Source organism: Anser cygnoides, chromosome 8 (genome assembly GCF_040182565.1).
Source record: "Anser cygnoides isolate HZ-2024a breed goose chromosome 8, Taihu_goose_T2T_genome, whole genome shotgun sequence".
NCBI lineage: Eukaryota > Metazoa > Chordata > Aves > Anseriformes > Anatidae > Anser > Anser cygnoides.
In genome coordinates, this window is record NC_089880.1 from 4,797,451 (window position 1) to 4,818,904 (window position 21,454).

At 34.3% G+C, this 21,454-nt stretch overlaps 1 long non-coding RNA gene across 6 annotated transcripts in view; it reads left to right on the plus strand.

Moving 5' to 3' along the window:
- The window catches only part of LOC106039409 (uncharacterized), a 319,959-nt gene that overhangs the window by 236,278 nt on the left and 62,227 nt on the right, over positions 1–21,454 (plus strand). For all 6 annotated transcript variants that reach the window (XR_010833403.1, XR_010833405.1, XR_010833406.1 and 3 more), the window contains one exon: positions 9,016–9,131. This is a non-coding gene — a long non-coding RNA (uncharacterized lncRNA). The remainder of the gene's footprint in view (positions 1–9,015; positions 9,132–21,454) is intronic.

The window sequence follows — 21,454 nt, forward strand, 5'->3', positions numbered from 1 at the left end:
GCAAAAATAATAATAATACAAAATAATAAAAATAAAAGGAGGGGTGGGGAGAGAAACTGTCTTGGCTTGTTTTGTAGTTGCTGTTTTTGCTACTATAGGTGTTAAACTGGGAATACACAGAGCTTTGGGATTTAATACCATCAATGTTCCTTCAACCCAAGTGAGAAAGATTCCATTCTGGGCATTTTGCTGCATGATGAACTTCTGAATAATATCCTATTTTCCAAGAATTATTTCTAGGCAATCTGAAGGAACACACTCATTTCTCTAATGTTCTTTTATCCCTGCACAAAAATTTACACACATAATTTTAATCTGTGTATGTAATTATCATAATATCAATTAAGGATGCATCCAAGAAAGAAATCTTTTGTACAGTTCTCAGAGCTTAACAGCTTCTACAGCCCTCTCCTAAACCAAAGTTTTGTAGGGGTTGAAAACAAAGTTTTGTTTGGTAAGTACTGAATTGCAATATGCAGTGGGAGAGGACCTGTTAAATCTCTGCAGACTATATTTACTTAAATCTGAATAAGGATGATACCATGGAACATGGAGATTTCTCTTTGTTTTCTTACTTAAGCTGCAAAGGGAAGGTATAACCAATATATTGTTCTTATTCCATATATTCTCATTAGAGCAGTTTTGAGGACATTTCACTTAAAAAAAAAAAAAAGGAGTAAAGGTAAAGCTCTAAGTGTGTAAAAACATTAGCGCACTTAAAGACAAGTCTTTACAGATGAATACATTACATTAAATAATATAATTAATACTTCAAAATAAGAGTTCTAAAAAAATGCTATTTCAAAATGAAATTTAGTAACTTTTCCAGTGTTCCCATAAAAAACATTTCAATGGCATTGGAAGCAGCAATTTTAGTTTTGTACTGGTCTGTACTTTCTTCCAAGATAAATATATTTTTCAAAGTGGTTGAATACTTGAACCAGAATTCTGGCATGAAGTCCTACTGTCAGCTGTGGCTGAATTTACAGAAGTGCTAAAGCCAACATGTCAGGATAGCTAGAGAGACAATGCATGGATTTAATATCATTTGCCGGTGGGAATTCCTGGAGCACAAAATAATGTCTTCTACATTAATGTGCAGTGAAGTGAATGTAGTATTAATCTTCATTGAAAGTTCAGTTCTTCTGAGACTGTAGAAGGGAAATCTAAACTCCATTAACAGAAAGAAGCTAGGTAACTTCAGGTTACTTTCATATAATTTTAATCCAATTGAAGAAAGTATCAATATTTTTTCTGTCTGCAGTTTGTCAGAATTGAGCATTCAGGATGACAGATAACAAGTGTCTTGATACAATGAGCACCTGTATATGTGGCTCATACATCTTGCTTTAGTTTGAAATTTTAACACAATTCCAAAAAAATATTATTTCTGAAACGACTATACCATCAACATTTATGCTATTGCATCTGAGGACCTGTCTACATTTACATTATAAATACCTTATTTTCTGGAGGCTGCAGTTGCCCGGCAAAAAAACATGCCTTAAGCTGAATCTTATTTCATAATGTTGCCACCGGAGAATCAAATATTTAGTGGTACAGAAGATTGTTTGATTGTGTATTGGGAAAGTGATAGAAGGTGGGGTGACTTCAAAAAAAAGTACAAAAGTGTACAAATGGAAATACACACCCATGCTTTGTCTTTTTTTTTTTTCTTACAGACAGAAAATCTTTGTCTTTGCAGAAGTAGTTTGTTGTTGTTCTTTTAATTAAAATAACTCTGACATTAACTTTCCTCTTTCGTGACATTTTTCCTTTCTGTCAGTGTGATTAGAATGTCATCACCTGATTTTAAGAATGACTTCACTTCAGGACCAGAAGGACGTGGGGTAAAAAGAAAGACACCCTGATGGTCATTGAATTTGATCTTGCAATTGAAGGTGTTTGTGTGTGGGAAGGAATGCTGAGCTACGAGTGTGGGATTTGATAAAGAGGTCAAAGGAAGTAGGAGGAGTAGAGTGGTGATCTGGTATGAGAGCTGTGCCCTGCATTCATTATGACATTTGTGCAGGAGCAGCAAGAGCTTTTTTTCAGATATTTCAGAATAGGATATCTGTCTCTATGGCTAACCCATGCGACAGTCTCAGCTTACACTTTTTGTTAAGGTCAGCTCTCCAAATACTTGGACAAAGCAATGCTCCAGGGAGGCAGAAAGAGTAAGATGACAAGGGGACAAGGGGACTCTAAACTACATGTGTACTACTGGACTTTACCTAAATCAGCATGACCTTACCATGCCTGGTCTCTGCCCTGCAGCATAACTTCTGTCTCTGTGCATGTCAGGCATGTGAGTTTACTTACACTGCTGAATGCTAGGCACAATTTTACACCCCCAAGTTTTGTTGCATGTTCATTTTTTCATGCTTGATGGATCACATCCATCCGTTTTGGTAGCTGAGGAGACAGGGCTCATGTACAACATAACTTTTGGTGGCATCAAGGGAATAGGGCTATCTAGTATCTTGGTTTACACTTAAGAAATCATTGGAATTCTGCCTTCAGTGAAGTAGTAAGTTTTAATTTATGGATGATCATGCAGCACTTTGAAATTCCTGGATATACGTATCACTCAGTAAGCAGCGCAGCGCAGTTTCCTTGCAAGGTTCTTCTCTTTCACAGAAGCAGCCCGGACTTTTGGTAACTGTCCATAAAGTCAGTGAAGCTAGGTAGATGAATGTGGTTTTGGTTGGTGAATATCTCAGTTATTCTTGATGACAATAAATAATTACAAAATCCCTTTACCAGTCAAATCCCACTGAATTTTTATTAGGGGCAAATGAATTTTTTAGTTAAAATATTTTTATCCTGAAAAATGCACACACAATTATGATTTTTGCATGAAATTGGCTGAAGTGCTTTGGCTAAAATAAAAATTGACTGGAAAAGGAACATAATAAAAAAATTCTGTTTTTTCTCCCAAAAGTGGTATTCACCTTTCTGAATGAAGTCACTTACTCTGAATGAAATAAGATATTTTGTTTAGCCCCAAATACTTTATTTTCCAATTTTCTAATTTATTTATAGTAAGCAAGGTATGACGGACTGGGGACATTTTTGTCACACAGTTCAGTCATCTTTATTCCTTTCCCTTATAAGGTATTTAGTTTTGCCTTAGTTTTGCGGAAAAGATGTGATACAATATGAATACTGCCAATTCTTGTATTTTGACACTGTGCTTTAGATTTATAGGATATAGTATTTCTAAAAGGCACTTCTCAATGCTATGCCTTCTGGTTTCCCATGCAATTAATTGTCCGTCATGTTATAAAAAAAAAAAAGTCTCCAGTGCTTCCACTGTTATTCTTTCTTGCCTGTTTTTGTTAGTGAAATTCAGACGTGGAGAGATTACCCTGTTTGCTGCTTTGTTCTGTGTGCTTTGTTGGGCGTGGGTTCTAGCATCCCACCCAGCATGACTGGTTCTATGTACAGCAAACAGAGGAGAGGAGGCCAGTGTTTTCTTTCAAATGTGATTCTGTCATTTCCACTTCTTCCTTAGGTTACCATTCTGTTGCCTAAACATACAGACTGTTTCCATTTGTTTGCTGTTTGGCAGTGACTCCTATGAGAAAAAACTCAGATGTTTCCTCAAGTATATGAGTATCACATTTTTATTCCATTAGAATGCTGCTTTTTTTTTTTTCTGAATACAGAAAAACTGGTTTCTGTATTCAAAAAATTGTGTAGCCTTATACAACTGTTTTTGTCTTTACATTTGAATTTTTCATTATCAGGTAACTAGTATGTGACTAATGTACATGCTTAAAGGCTGCTAAAGCACAAACCAGTAAGGGTGATGATAAATGTAGCTAACAAATTTTAGTGGCTACTAAGTGAACAAATGCTCCATGTCAGGGCCTTACTTACTAACTTCCTTTGCTGTAGTACCTATATAATTAAGTCTCTCTTCTCATCGGCTTACATTAAGTGAATATGGTTTACAGTTACTCCAGGGACTGCATCTGTTCCATCTGTAGTGCCACTGACAAAACAATGGAAGAAAAGGATATTTCAAACTGCATCCTGTGAAATATACATGCTGAAAAGAGGGATTTAAAACAAACAAACAAAAAAAAAGGAAAGGAAAAGAAAAAAACCCTCTTTGAAAGAAGATTTAAGCTACTGTACCCATAGGCAGGAGTAATTTATATTCAGCATTTTATGAGTGCTTTCTTCATTATTCAGTGACTTCTTCATTATTCAGTGAAAAAAATCAATTTTAGCAAATGCTATATTGATATGTACTATAGGTATTTCTAGGACATGTCAATACAGTATTTTGCATTAAAGGTATGCCCTTTTCAATACCTATTACTAAAAAATTCTAAAGAGGATCGTCCTGTGAGATATCTATCTATCTATCTAGATATCTAATATGCATCTCTTCAATCTGTTTTTCTAATAAAGCTTTGAACTCCAAGGGTGTATGTCAAGGTTGGTGGAAGAAGAAGCTACTAGGGCACTACTGCTATGCAAGCTCTGCAATTTAAAGAACATTAAAGTCATTTAAGTCTTTCCATTCATTATGCTGAAAGAAAGGGAGTGTATAACTCTTAAGTCGTTTTCCCAGTCCAGGAAGGACTACATCCCGCACTCAGATCTGTTTCAGATTGCTGGCTTAAATTCATAGTCATTCACTGAAATATCTTGAACGAGAAGGTCTTCTGTGGCCACGATGGAAGGTTCCAGGGGATAAATCTGTGTGTTGTCCTTCATCCTTAATTTAGGCTCTTGTAGTGTCAGTCACCAGAACCATGTCCTTATGAGACTTTCTAGGTGGACTTCCAGCTGTTCTATACAGAAAACACAGTTCTTTCCTGTTTCGAACTTGAAAATGATTTCAAATCCCTGTTCCCCGACCTCTTGCTCCTCCTTATTTATGGTGGTGTGTCTGGGGTTTTAGCTGACCTTGCAGCTCATCAAAATAAATAATTTGAATAGAATGGGGAAATGTTATCAGAAAATTTGCACAACATTGTAGCCAATTAATTTCTAATACCTATAGCCAGTTAATTCCTTTACTAATCTCAAGTGTTTATTTTCAGTGGAATATAACAGGGTGTAAGCTGTCTGTGGTTCTGCGTACTGGCATTTGTATTTTTTGGGGTGAAATAAAGTTGGTGAATTGATTGCTTCTGTCATAAAATGTAGTTTCTTGATTCAATAGACTTGGAGCTCTTAAGAGAATGAAAGAGAAGGATTGTCCTCTTAACAGAGGGCTCAAGATTAATATGGACTTTGGCAAAGATAGTTATGTATCTATCTGCATTTAAAATAGAAAAGTAGAAGTAAAAAGGAAGTTAAATTTTTTGTAGAATGAGATGTAATCAACAGCATAAAGTTCTAAATGTATTGGTAAAGTCTTAATTTTTCTTTTCCTAAATACCAGTTAGAAAGAGAAAAAAAAATCCAGTGGAATCATTGGAATTACGATTGGAAACCTGCATAATTGCTTGTTTAAATCCCACTTTATCATCAATAATAAATAAATGAGTGTCCCTACTTTATTGTAATGCACTTCATTGACAATCTGCTGCATAGAGGACCAGAACATGGTAGAAGATGTTATTAGTCAGTACTGAATTGCATTAGCAATGTGATGAGTGAAGTTGCACGAATATTTGAACAGGTGAGTTTAGTTTGCACAAATCATCATGGAAGTTGGATTCCAAAGAAACAATGAAACTTAAATGGACACTTGTCAGTATTAGTGGTAGTTGTACTAGGACTGAATGAATACGAATTTCATATGTCGTTTTTAATGAAGATACCTGTACCAGAAAGCTTTGCAAGATGTGCCATGTTGTTCTGTAAGTGGTGCAGGAATTACTATTTCACCAAATTTTAGGCAGTAGTTTTTATGCCCCAAATTACAATCAGGACAACACGAGTCTTTTTCCTGAGAACTCATTAAAACAAATATATTTCTCCAGATTGCAAGTCAGTGCACCTAAATGAGCTTTCTGCTCTCACTGTCTTTTGGAGGACATAATTTTTTACGTTGAGAAAGTGTAGGAGCCAAGGATAGTTTTATCTTGGGAACCTAACACACTTTCCTCAATTATGTGTTACAAATTTCACTGGCAGTCAAGCTCATCCTCAAGAAATTTAAGCAGTCACCATTTTATTCTGTGAGTGACAAAACTGCTAAGATTATTCAAATCAAGGCTGGTCTGTGACATCAGAAAAAAACTACTTCCTGAAGGCATGGAAATCTACTCACTGTAAATGCAGCTTCATACTTTATTGTGGTACTTGAAAAGTTTCAATGTGGATTGCTAGAAGCTCGGTTTTGGAAAAAATAATGCTACCATTGATAACACACTTCTTATTTTTTTTTTTTCATGTACAATTCAATCTCAATCATTTCATAGGGAGTAATTTTCTCTCTTTGATCTTTTCTGGGTGAAATAGATTGAGGATTATTTAAAGCTCATTTATTACAGAATGGAAACTGTATGTGACATTGTGGCAATATTTGGGATAGCTTTGTATCCCTATGTCTTGTTTCTCATCAAGTTATATTTGGTATTTTTTAAAATCTGTAATGGAGTAGAAATGTACATCATTTAATAGCAAAAATCAAATCATTACTTCTTTCTTTTTAGTACCAAAATGAAATCTTATAATCTGTAATGAGTCAAATGTTTGATCGAGTTACTGGATTTTCGATTACTGGAAAGAAATGGTAATACAGAGATGTTCATTGTTTGAACTAATAACAGTCTTTTCTGCAAAGCTATGATTTAAGGCTACAGTAAAGGAAAAGCATTCAGAGTTCTTGAAAGGCACTCAAGGAATTATTATTTTTTTTTGTCAACTTGATAGTACTCTTGCCTAAATATTAGAATGTACAGACATCATAGAGAGTTTTTATTTATTTATTTATTTATTTATATACCTTTAGAGGGCATGAAAGAGAAAGTATTACCTGACTAACTTACAGGGAGAAAGAAAATCTCTCTGAAGTGAGAGAGATCATGTGTGGTATAAGGCATTGATTCAGAAATGCATTAAACTCATGCTTTAGTGCTTCCCTGGAACTATGGCCTAACTGGGCAGCTTCGCTGGCTGAAATCCTATGCAGGTGTAACAAAAGATGCTCTGATGTAAAGCACGTGATTATAATTTTTGTTTGTTTGTTTATTCTGTGTTGTTGTGTTTTTTTTTTTTTAAATTTCACTGCAGTAGTATCAAAATATTTTAAGATATAATGTGAGTTTTCAGTATATTTTATGGAATTTTCAGTATATTTTTTAATGGATCTTTCAGTATATTTTATTTTATTTGCAATTTAAGATGCAAAGAAAATTCAAATTTACCCAAATTTATGTGGAACATGTTTTCAAATGTACAGCATTTAGTGCAACGCAGGGTAGAGAAAGAGAATTGTTTTGCTTTCTTCATGGTGTTTATAAAAGCAATAGAATACGGAAAGCTGGGGTGTGATACTATAGCTAAAAAATCTTTATGCTTTCAGATAAAAATGTTGAATTAATAGAATTGTGGGAAAAATCAGGTTGGAGGGGACCTCAGGAGGTCATCTGATCCAAGTGGAACTTGCTCCAAATGATCAGAAGGTGGCTTAAAACTAAATAGAATATTCTTGATGGAGTCATTTATCCCAGATCAATGGGCCATGACTGTTCGCAATGAACTTCTCCTTCAAGTGTTCAGAAATGTGTTCCAAGGTGATTTCAGACGTGCAAAATGTTCTTCATACTTTGCAGATTGTACACTAGGTCTTCCAGAGCCCTTGCATGTGCAGATCTTCTGCTTACATCAGCAGGAGGTATATATACACACTGTAGTGCAAAATCATCCCTAACTTTACTGATTAACTGGAAAAAGACCTATTTCTTTGAGAATTCTCTCAGCTGTTATTAAGAGAAATGAAAGGAGAATACAAACACACGTTGCAGCTCATAGAATAGATCCTTCTAATAGAAAAGTAGGGTATTGAAAAAAATTAAAAATTATAAAAAAAAACAGTAATGACTTAGTAGTTTATTTTCCTGAGAAGAGATACGTAAAGTGTGGCTTCTTGGAAAACAGCTTTGCTAACAGGATACAGTGATGGGATATGTTTTTCCATTTAGACCTTACAGTTCAGAAAGAGGAGGAAGAGATTTGGTATTTCTTTTGAAAAATCTTTGAGGCTTCATCGTTTTATCATTATTTTCCATCAAATCAGACTGCATGCAAAGGGTAATAACAGAAATACGGGAAATAATCTGGAATTAGGAGAAATAATTTCTGTTTATGTATTTCATAGACAATTTGTTCATATGTGAACTTCAGTAGCAATAGCAAAGGGAAACCAGTATTGCAGAGGCTTCTTTACAAATTGATGAATGACAAATGCTTTTTGTCTTCTACTATATTTTGTTTTGTGCACAACAAGCTGCTGCAGGAAAAGAATGTCAAAATCGTAAGGCAGAAGAGTGGGTTTGCAAATGGAGGGTTTATTTTCAGTCAGAAAAGTGGAAATGGAGGAAAATTATGTTGATTAATATTTTTCTTCTTGTGGCTGGGTCTCACAGCATCTTCATGCCGTGTTTAATTAACGTGCCATTCATCTTTTATCAACTCTTGTTTATTATTAGTTAGAAATTTTTCTACTTCACTGGGGGAATGTTAATACAAATAAAACTGCAACATCTGCAAGTGAAGACTTGGCTTTTTACTGTAATAACAGGAAGTTTATCTCACATTACATATTTTTATCAAGGCAATGATAACTGTTTTGAAGTTTTACTGTGCTCCCTATGAATTGTACTTTCAGATAAAGGATGTCTGTTTCTGATTTCTTTCTAAATGTTTTAGGCACTGCTTGTACTAAGTTTTTTGTTGAGGAGACTCAAATTTTTTGCCATTAAAGGGGAATAATTATATGATTTTTATTTTAGTCTCAATATGTAGTACATATATGATCATTCTTGGAAGTGGGTAGTTGCATTATGTTTGTAACGCAGGTGACTCAACTTTACTCTACAGCTCCGGTGAGATGTTAAGTGATTAAAATCAGGAGTTGGTTTACAAGGATGAAGGCCGTGTGATGAGGAGGCCTGTGCAGCCCTGAAGCCAGATGACAGCCGGTTCCCCTTTTCAGTGTAGGTACTGATTTCTTAACTACTTCCATTTGCTTCAGAAAAATCTAGACTAGTTTATGATTTATGGAGACATTCAGATTAATTTCTAATTCCATCACTGTGTTTGCCCTGCAGTCCCATTATGAGTTACACATTCAAACTTTGAGTGCTGCTAAATCCTGATTAGATGTATCTTTATTTTGTAATTTTTTCTTTGCCTCGGTATGAGAGTAACAATAACAAATCTTGATCTCTTTAATGGTTACAGATCTTTGTTTATGGAAAGTTATTCACTACTTGCTGTTTCTATATTCAGTCTTAATTGAGATGAAAGACTTTGTATCCATAATTACCGTTCCTCTGAGATTATTCAGGATAATTGTTCACAGGTAATTTAAGCATTAGATTTGTAGATTAAACAAGAAAGTGTTTAATCTGGTCTGTGTAATGTGGCAGTTTTGTGGCAGCTTTTCTTCAGGCTGTTTTTAGAAAACACATACCGAACTGATCAATGACATCTAAGAAGGTCTTTCAAGGCTGCATCATCCAATTCATTTGTATTTTTGTCCCTTTATTTGTGAGCTTGGGTTGCTGTAGAAAACGGGACCTATTGCATAAACGAATGCTAAAACTTCAAGCCTTTTAAAACATTCTTGGTGAACTGTAGTTGCAAACTAAAATACTTCAGCCACTGAGGTCACAACGGGCTGTGCTTATTTGGCTGACTCTTTAGTGAAATTTTTAAGTCCACTGCAGGAATAACTTGCATTCTGCTTTACTTGGGATGGTGTATTTTTTAAACAATTTCACACGCAATGACTAGTTTCTCTACTACACTCGGGATAAAGTGCCATTAAAACAATAACTGTGATGAAATCACCTCTAAACAGTGTCTAATTTTGTCTTATACCCAAGTTAATTTTTTTTCCCTCCATATATGTCAATGCGGCTCCAAAAGATCATATTTTAAAGACAAATACAGTATTTCAGATTCTTTGCATGAATTATTTTGCTTATGTTTTCCTTTGTCATTTTAATGCCAATCCTATTTATTGATGCTTTTCTACCTTTTCCACAATGCATACTATTATGTTAAATTATTTTGTGAACATTTTTATTATCCTGCCATGAAATGAACAGCATTCTGTTTGTCTTTGGAAAAGTATTTTCTGCAGCATTTTCTGATCTTTGATGTTTCTTTCTATAATTCTAATGTACAGAATGGTCATAAACTTAGTTACAGTGATTATAAGAACATGTTCCTTGTCATTGGATTAACCAAATATAAATTTCAATCCTTTCTGATATCGCTTTTGCACTTATATGACAGTACTTAGAAAAAAACAATTTGGTTGTATTGACGTATGTACTTACCTCACAACTGTAGCCTGCTTTTGGTGCTGCAGGTATATTTTACGTGTATAAGAGCAATAGTAGCATTTTTCTTATTCTTTGGCTATTCTTTTTATCAGAAGCAATGTTAACAGGACAGGAATGTAGAAAGAAAAATATTCTTTGGTTTTACTGCCATATACTTCTTAAGCTTGCTTCTTTTTGTGAAATTACATTTTTTTTTCTACTTAAAACAAACAAACAAAAAAACCCCACAAAATTTGCAGCCAACAGATTCCAAATTTTATTTCTCGCAGATGGATAGCATCACTAGTGTAGTAACAGTGATGTTCCATATTTAAATTAAGCAAAACAGAAGAGATCAGAATAAACAGAAAAAGGAAGTCTTTAAGGGTTCTATTCCTGAACACTCCAAATATTCAGAGCAGAATGTAATTTTCTTGGACCATAGCAACTGTGATATGGCAGTAGATTTTGTTGTTAGCATAGGACAAAATAAAGCAAGTATTGCTTCACATCTGAATGCAGAAAACCATGTGTAGTCAACTTTTATTAGAATTTAATCCACTTCCCACTGAAATCAATATGAGTCTTTCTCATGAGTTTAATGGAAATCAAATAAATATTCTTGCCAAGATATGTGATGCTAAGAGGCTGGTTCATAAAGTAAATGGTAATTAACAACTGTGGTAACAGAAAATGCTCCTGAAGTTTTTTTGACTAGTTCTTTGAAGAATTTCCTATTTACAAAAGTAATCTCCTAGAAAAATAATTTAGGTAATAGCTGTAAGATTGAAAAAAAATAAGGTAAATCATAATTTAAAGGTTTTCTTATAAACAAGGCTATCCACTTCAATCAATAAGCTTCAGTATCTGATTTTAAAAGCACACTGTTCTCTGTTAGAGAAATAGCATTCAGAAAATCTTTAACCTCTGAAAAGTTAATTTAATGATTTAATTTAATGATTTAAATTTAATTTAATTTTTTGATGGGAATGAGAGGCTGCCACAATGTTTCCTGCCATTAGGGCTTTATAGCCTTCTTGATTTAATATAACATAATTGGTAACATTTAGATCAAAAAGGAGTATGTCATGCAAATCTTTTATTAAAGAAACTAAACGCTTCGTGTGCTTATGCGAAAGAATATTAAAATAGAGATTTGAGGGTAAAACTGCTGCTCTACCAAATGGCTGCTGGTGGTAGTTCTCTGAAAGAGCCATGAAAGAGCCATGTAGTTTTGGTCTGTTTGGAAGAAGCAGTTTTTCTCTAAGTATCTAATTTATTTATTTTTTTTCAGTGGTGGATCAAACTCTTTCCTTAAATTAGATTATTTTTATTTTCACATAAAAGAGTTTTCACATCATGTCTACTTTCCATAGAAAATACTGACTTTCAATTAAAAACAAAATGAATAATTACAGTCTGAAGCTGGGAGTTTACAGGACTGTTTAGAGTTGGATTGCATGGCTGAGAGAGAATTTCTCTTTTTATGATTTGCGTTTAACTATTTGTCTCATGTTTTGGCAAAATGAAAACTTTTTGCTCTATATCTACCATATTAGATTATCACAGTAGGATTTAAGGATTTAGACAGATCAGGAAAAAATCCTCAAAATATTTTAAATTCTTAAACACCAAACTTTTTTTTTTTTTTCCCCCACCCAAGGCCATTATCTTCTGTGTTAGGAAAAATAAAACATGCATGAACAAGATACTTAACGTTTATGTAAGTTGTGTTTGCAACACACCTCCCCCTCCCAAACGGGATTAATTTCATTCCCCCTTTCTACCTGTGAATCTGTTGTTCTGGGCTCTGAACAACTGTGAACAACTGTCCTGAGCTCTGAATAACTGTCTGTCCTGCACAGGGATGTTCAGAGAAGTCTTAAGGGATTAAAGAAAGTATTTTAACAGTTCACAATGTGGTAATTCATTTTACAGAGCAACATACTAAATGTTGCTGGATGGTCACTGTCACTGCAATGTTGTGGGAGTAAATTGATCTGTTTATAATGTTTGAGTAAACAATCCTAATTTAATCTTATACATCCAATCTATTAGGAATTGATTCCCCTAAGTACCTTAAGAGGCTTGACTGTATTTGATTAACATGTTCATAAAATAGAAATATGTCTTCATTATTTAGAAAATTGTGTTCTATACCTGAAATGTTAAAAGTAAAAGGTTTCAGATGTGTGGAGATGAAGCCTATACTCCTGTGCATGGTCATGCTTCATGAGGAAACTTTCATTATAGCACTGTATAAAGTCACAGCTCTGAACGTGGCTACTGCAAAAATGGTTGGAGAGTATCCTAGCAGTTTCCACTGTAACTGTGCTGTTACACACAAATGTGAAAAATGTGAACCAGCTGATCAGCTCCAAGGAGTTTGGAGGATGAGGAGGCCAAAAAGAAGCCGATGAAAGTTAAGTAGCATGGGAGGACTTAGAATCAAAGGCTCCTGTGCCCTACCCATGACCTATAATGCTTTCTTTTAATTTCTTAAAATGTTTTGGATATGGTAAGGAACAAAAACATTTATAATGCTTAGATCTTAAAACACATTAGATATCTTTTCTAGGATATCTCTATTTCTTAAGATGCCCCTCTTTATTTCTTTGTCTCCTAGCCCAGAGTGTGTGCACAGGGAGAATTTGCCTTGAAGTAGATGGTTAGTAAAATGTCTTTATACTTGCTGGATGTAGAGGGGAGCAAAAGACACTATGGCCTGATGGGAAATACTTTTATTTATAGGAAAAATGTAGTACAAATTGAGCTGTGTGGGGAAGTCATACAAGTTCCTCAGATGTGATCCAGAAACTGTCATCTTGGTTCTGCCATTTATCTAAGTGACTAAAAGCGGCACTGTTGCTCTGGCTTTTAATGAGTGATTCAAATATTCTACTCCTGTGTATTTTATCTCTGCAGACACAATCTTTTGGTCTGTGCCTGGCAGAAGTGTATTTCACCTTTAGATAGCTATCTGTATACTCTCGTGTATTTTGAGATTTAAACTGGTGATGGGCATTGTTGCTTGAGAAATTATGCATTATTATTCCTATTAGGTTCACTGAAGTACTTGATAAAAGGTTTGCTCAAGAGACTACATGGTTGGTGCTTTCTTTTAAGCTGTAGAAACTGCCACAGAGAGGAAAGAACCTTTTATAAGATGGCACAAAAGCTGATGATGTCTGTGTTACCAGCTGTTCATGGTCAAGTTGTATTTATTATTAACTACAAATTGAATTCATTCATAAAGCCTGAATGAAAAATAAATGGCTACTGAGCACAAGAAATTAAAAAAAAATATAATTATACAAATTAAATATGTACAAATAAATTAATACATTTGTTATGTTTGGTCATTTTAGAAAAAACTTTTTACTAATGCTTTATGTCCTACCAAAAAAAAAATCCCTTTTTTTGTCTTGACTTTCACATAGAAAAGTCAGCATACCCATTTGCTGATAAGAAGCTGCTGCTTTTCAGAGAAAATGATGTTAGGGAAAAAAAAGCATGCTTTGTTTGTTTGCATTTGGGAGGACAGGGACTATAATATATTACCATCCAGCTGAAATACCATCACCTAAGAAATCTGAAGTTTAATCATATCTACTTACCACATACATTTAGTAATAGATTTGGGAAGAAGTATGCTATTCTGCTGAAGCTCTTGTTCCCATGGAGCTTTTCTTGAGCAGAATTTGACACCTACATTTGGGCATTGTAGTAAGGGAGATTTAGATTCTTTTCTAATCATTGCCTTTATTACCATTCCTAACAACAAAGCTTTATTGCAGTGATAGTAAACAACCACTTTTCTTCAAGCTGTTCTGCATTACACTGCCTTGTTTGCTTTGTTCTTCTGTCTTCCAGTGCAGACTAACAGCTGCAGCACTGTTTTCTTTATTTTTCTTACACCTAAATAGTTTTAGGTTTAAGACAGATTTGGGCTGTAGGAATAAAATGCTGGTTATACCTACATGAAATACTTCCATGACTTTTTATTTATACCAAATTAGAAAAAGAATAAAATTCATAAACATCCGCATAGCCGTTTCAGTTGCTTTAAATGGGTTAATGTTGATTTGAACAAATTACGTATCTAGTGAAGTAAATGGCATTGTAAAAATTATTTTTGAAGGAAAAATTGTTAAGAAATTTTAAATATTTTTGCACATTTTGCATCAAACATTTTTGGTGTTAGGTAGCTTTTGGGGAACTGTTGGAAAAAACAGAAATTGTGGAAGGGAGTAAAACTTAATGAGTAAAACTTGAAATGTGTTTTTTATTTTTAAATTTTTTACAGAATTCAAAATGATTTCTGGGATGACTACAAACTTAAACTTACGTATTGCATCTCCTGAGATGAAGCCCAAGTTTGGAGCTCCATTTATGACAGTAATCCATATAGAAAATGGTCCAAATTCTCTTCCTAAATAACAGATGTCTGCCCCAAACATCTCTCTAGGCCTTAGGGAAAAAGCTAGAATTTCTATGCTATTGATCTATTTTTTGTGAAGCTGACAAAAATTTCTTTTGGAGAAGAAAACAGGAATAATTAGTAGCACTGTGGACCAGGGAGGAAGTAGATGGGATGAAGGCAGAGCTTGACTAGTATATTGTGGTGGGAGAGAGATAATCCTTGTGAGGATGACTGTGACTGGTGCTGCTGAGAGAAGTAGTAGGACATAACAGGGAAGCTGATACGTCAAGAATGATGTTACTAGTAGGACATGGTAGCTTATAAACTGTTTATTCTCCTGCTTTTACTCAATGTTTTAAAGTGAAAAGTGAACAGTTTTCATAAGAGATGTGCTTAATCAGTCAGGTATATTCAGTCCAACCTTAATAATTCTATGAATCATAGACCTCAAGCTTCATTCCTTTTGTAATCTTGGTTGAGCAAATGGAAGCTTTTTGTAAAACTCATGCTATCTTGTGTTTTCTTTGTAATAAGCGTTATTTCATTTAGCATTATTGATTTGTTGCTGTCTTAATAAGGTTTAAAAAAAATAATCAGTTGACTAACCAAAAGGAGGAGTTTGCACATGAACGAATGATATTAAAATTGATATTGTTCACTTTCCTTCAAAAAGCTTTTTGTTTCTATTGGTAAAAGGACACTTTGGAATGCTATCACTAAAAAAGGTTAAAAGACTTAAAAATAAGCAGCTGTCCTCTAACAAAAACAAGTAACTTCCACCCCCACCTCTCAGCCCAGTCTATTTTTATTTTTTTTTCTGGACTCCAGCTATATTTGCTTTTTGAGTTTTGACAACTGTCAGAGTAAGCTAACCTCAATTTCTACCTTGAATTGTCATTAGGCTGTGTTCCTCACTGTCGCTCATCTGCATGATGTTGAGGAGAAAAAGAAAATGTTAAAAGAAAAAAAAAGAGTCCCCCTACCTGTGGACTACATCTTTAAGAGAATGTGTGTCCTTATTGCAGAGTCAGCAATGGTTTTGTACTTATTTTTGAACAAGAGCATAGTGTGCTAAATAATAGAGACTTTGCTTTTCTTTTACCTATTGCTATTTTTCATGTGGTTCACCAGCTTTTCACTTAAATTCATTTTGTGATTATGCTGGGAGATAAAGGTGTGGTGGTGGTGTGTGTAGCTTTATTTATTTATTCCAATAATATAGTTGCTAATATTATGGGTAGGTTAGGAAAAGGAAGACGTTTGTTTCTGACATGGCCAATGGCTTTGTTTTTATTTGGTGGAATTCTTAGCTAAAATCAGGTCTGTCACTGATCTCAGAACTTTGCTTAAAACCTTACTGGTTTCTTCACCACTGTTTTCATTCTTAGAATTGTAAATCAATACCCTTTGATCTAAACATAAAAGCCTGCAAGGCTTAAGTTGCATATATCTTCCCCAGTGCCTCTCTTCACTCAGCTCTCTTGCTAAATCTGGTCTAAAGAAATGAAATGCAATACTGAATTGACAATTAGTAGCTCTGCTCAAGACTACCAGAAAGTAATTTTTAAGAAGGTTGGAAACCCTTTGCATTGTACAGCTCTACTTTATTTCTCTTCTTTAATACTCCATTTAGGATATGGAAGTTGTTTTCTGAAACTAGAAATAATTGAAGGCGGAATTTTAAGTGCCATTTTCTTAAAGAAAATTAGAATTTTATGTATAATAACCCTCCCCCCCCCCCCCATTCAAACAAATCCAATGAATGTATCTGACAATGTTAAAGAATTCTGAAGGGAAAAAAAGTGCTTTGTCAAATCATAGAATCATTGAATCATTAAGACTGGAAAAGTTTGGACCATCTGGAGTAAGCTGTAACTACAAAGAAGTGTATTTACATTTTCTTTTTCCAAAAAATAAATTTTGAAGCTTTTCAGGGTCCTTTTAGGTTATATCTACAGACTGGCACTGAGTGGTGTGTCATCTCTTTTGATTGCTATTGCACAGTAAGCATTTATGTATTTTTCTTTTCCTTCTGGTTGAAGTCTGGACAGCAGAAAATAAATGTGCAAAATGTTATTTTTCACTATGATTTGTGAGATTATTTCAGTGATGCAAAACGAAAATTTGAGGAGTAGAGAGGCCTAGTTCTTCTCAGGAGTTTTATACTGCAATATTTCTTGGTCAAAATTAGAAAAGTCTTTTGCCAAATTAGTTGCTGCAGGCAGCTAAAATTTAAAACATGGCATTGAGACAATGTCTGTGAGATCATCAGAGTCTATTCTATGGAAAAAAATTAAATTCAATGACATGTCTGAATGTAGACTTCAAATTTAATTATATTAAAATATAATAATTATATTAGGATCAAGCCCTTGATATTTAAAACAGTACAATCCTTTAATGTTTATAAAATTATTTTTAAATTAATATTATTTATGATACGTGATGATGGGCTAATGTTGAAAGGACTGAGGACAGGGAAAAAGGAAATACCAATTTGTTTACCAGAACTCATACTTCTGAATTATTTGAATGTCTTTGAAAATCCAACCCTCTGTGATTTGAACCCAAAGGATGGCAATTCCTCTCATTTCAGTTGAGAACTGAAGCTATAATTTGATGGAAAGTTCTTAGAAGTTTCTGGAAGAAGCGTTGGTTATACTTTCAGCTCAATCCACTGCCGTGCCACTTTGCTGTTGTGTGTGTTGGCCAGAATGGAAGAGGTTGTGGTTAAAATTTGTGGAGGCCTGAAGAGAACAGGACTATTTCTTTCACATGAGGCAATGCTGTGTATGAACCTCAAACTACAGCCTTTTATATATTGTTGCATCTGTGTGTGCGATACATACAGTGTATGGATTCCTAAGGGATGGAGAACAATAGCTTACTTTAGACAATGAAAGAAGAATAAGAAAAGTCAAAGATAAAGTGCTGACAAGCAGTAGAGAATTAGGACCATTGTAAAATAAATTTTAATGTGTATGGTAGCAACAGAGTATAAATGTATCTTTGTAACATAAATGTCAAATGTAGCTATGTGATCAAGAAGACTCAGAGGTGAAGCAGTTTTATGGGCCATTTGTAAAACTACCTTCTCATGAAAGCCATTACATTTTTCGCAAGTGACCCATCCGCGCTAACAGTTTCCAACATGGGGAAAAAAAAAAAAAAAGAAACAAAGGCACAAAGAAGTCAACAGAGAAAGTGTGAGGTTTTTCTTTGTAAAGACTCATTTACCAGGTCTGTCTAGGTTGAGGTTAATTTTCTTCAAAACAGAAAATCTTGCTGGGGAAGAGGGGCTGGCTGAGGTGTGTAGCTACAGTCCGGGGTTAACCCACAACAGCTCAGAATCTCTCACCAGAGAGATCTTGCTCTTCCCAGTTACTGCAGCTGCAAAAAACCAAGATGATAGTGAAAGAGGTTATTTGAAATCCCGTAGCTACATAAGGTGAGAGCTAAAAAATCTGCGTAGTTCTCATCCTTCCTCTTCTCTCATTGTTGGCTCTTGACTTTCACCTTCTCTTTGTTCCTCAACTATGAAAAATGTAAATACTTCCAAATTCCAGTTAGAATGTAATGTAGATTTTAATAGTTGAGAAGTAAAAAGTAGCTAAGCTGATTCAGTTAATACTCTTTTTTTTTTTTTTTCCCTTATTACCTTTTTACTTTTCTAGGAGTTTTTTATTTTTTGTAGGAAAACTGCTTAAAGAAAGATGAGGATTATAAAAACAGAAACACTCTATTTTCATATCGCATGTGTATTTCGTGGTATTTTGTTACAGTAAAAAAATCTTAATTCTTCCCCTTTAAAGGGAATGGTGATACTCATTTTTGATTTTAATCGTAGTGACAACATGAACACTGAATATTTCTGGCAGTTCTGTTCTTTATGTGACAGGTCTATGGATTAGAATAGCCAATTAGGTGGGGAGGTGGTTTTAGTTGATTTTTCTTTGCATGAATGCAATTTAAAAAACACAATGCTTTTCAAAATGTTTTTTTTCCTGATTAGTGCCTTGATATATTAACATCACTGTGGCATATACTTGCTTTTTCTATTGAATACAAATATATTAGGACTCAAGAAAATGGCAACTGTTTTATAGTAAGTTAATAAATGTACACATTGTGAAAAACAATTTGTGAAATGTCAAGTGAAAATGTAGACACAGGCAGTATGAAATATATCATTAAATAGATTGTGCCATATTAAATTCAAGCAGATTAAATAGATTGAAAATAAGAATAATATTATGTGTACTAGTTTTTACCACAGAACTAAGTTCTAAAGTTAAACATGAGGACCTGTGTATAGGATTGCTTTTCAGCTTTCAGTATGAAGTTCCTTAGCTTGACATGCTTTCATTTAGCTGAAATTCTCTTCTTCTTTATCCTGAATAAGACCAGTTTTGAGCCTTTATATATATATATATATATATATACACTTGATGTTTTCTCAGGGCTCAACTTTTTTTTTCTTTTTTAATAGAAAGTTTCTAGAAAAATTCACTGACATTAAATCATTCTGTTGATCTAATAAGTCTCTGAAAACTTGTTCACAGTTGCAGTAATTAAAATGATTCATATATTATTGTTAGAATTTGGGTTGCTCACAGTTCCTGTGTGATATTGATAACTTTTGTAGGAATATCTTCTGAAAGGAGAGTGAATTCCAGATTAGCAAATCAAAAAGTTATCTCTTATTACTATTATTCCAGTTCATCTATATGGGTGGCTTTGAGTATTCTGCTAAGTTTCTTTTTTTGTAATGTTTTCAAGTAGGATAATTAATTAAGTTTATGCTATATGATTGCTGGTATTACTGTAGATAAACAGAAAACTATTTCCAGAATGGAAAGTAGGAAAAGCTGTTGACTTCTGAAATGAAGAGTTATATTTTTCATATTTTTAATAAAAATAAAAACAAACAAACAAAAGAATCCTAAGGGACATTCTCCTAGGAAATAGCAACATGCATCTTTGTCATCATTTTTCAAATATACTGTGCTATACAGATTGCAGAATAATAATCCTTTCCTTTTCCACAGCATCTTTCAGAGATTTCAGAGCATGTTGCAATTAAACCACAGTACATTCCTTTAAAGCAGTTGCTATTATGTGTATTTTAAATAAGAAAATAAACACTGACTTCAGGTTCACAAGATGCAAATGGGAGGATGGGAAATAAAGACATGGATTTCTTCTGCACTTTAGTTCTTTGGGGCACAGAGCAAAGATTTAGGGAAACCAGGAAGAGGCCACAGACTGTGTGCTGGTTCCTGGGGTAGGTATGAAACTCTAAATACCAGTAAGCTAGGCTAAGTAATTACTGAGGGTTCTGTATAAACTGTATGTTATACTGAATAGTCTGTGGACAGTTGAACAATAGGAGGTTTAGTGTCTAGCATAAGTAGTTTGTCTACTTTCCTCCTGTAGTTAAAGGAGAGAAAGATGAATTCTAGAGGAAGTCTCATCCCTTCCTATCTCTCTAAGGCTCCAGACAGAACCTAGGCAAGTAGCCTGTGAGTGATGCCTAGAATTGCAAAGGACTGCAGTTATTGAGGTGAATTGGATGCCCAGCTGCTCCCTCTTCTGGTACAGGCAGGGGCAGGTGAATAAACGTGGAGGCACTGAGCCAGTGCCATGCTTAGGGAGGGTAAGGCTGAGTATTTTGTGTGTGCTACATCCAGATTAGGACAAACAAACTCCAGATCTTTCCAGTAACAAATAATAATAATAATAATAAATAATGATAATGATAATGATAATAATAATAATAATAATTTGTATAGGACATATTCTCATCTTGCAAACTCTCTATAAAACTGGACTAAGTATTCTAACAGCTTCATGTGCTCATGACATTGTATGATAGGGTCAAGGGTATAGGCATAATCTGCTATGCCTTGTTCATGTGAGTACTCCCTGCAAAGCTGCTGTAACTATTTGCATGAGGAGTGAAGTGAAAGTGCAGGTTTACAAAATAGGGACTTCAAGTCAGATCTTTGTTTCCACTGATGTGGACTTCTCAGCTAATGGACTTTCAAAAGAACTTTTCTGACCAAAATCACACTTGAAGCTCTGAGCACGCAAATGCCCTTGTAAATCAACTTCTTTTGGTCTGTTATGTGATGTGCTCTACCAGATGCTGCTTATGTTCTACCTTGTTTATTTAAAAGAGGGACAACATATCTATTTAAGGCTATGTTCTTTGGATTCAGTTTTTGTCTTTAAAGTCTTACAGCCTTGTCCAAAAAAATTAGTAATGTTTTTACTACAACAGTAGCCATTGCCTTTTATCTCAGTTTCTGAATTAAAGAGACTCATGTTAAATTTCATGTGCTATACGTTAGTAATTAAAAATAAACATCCATTACCTTAATGACCTTTCATTCTAATGAATTGTTCCAGGTCCTGATTAAACAAATGCAAATGACTGAATCAGTAGAACTACAGATGCTATAAGAATTAATACCAAAGGAAACTTGTATTGCTTGATATTCCCCTATATAAGTCAGTGACATGAAAGAGCTCACTGAGACGAAAAAAAGACAAAGCGTCT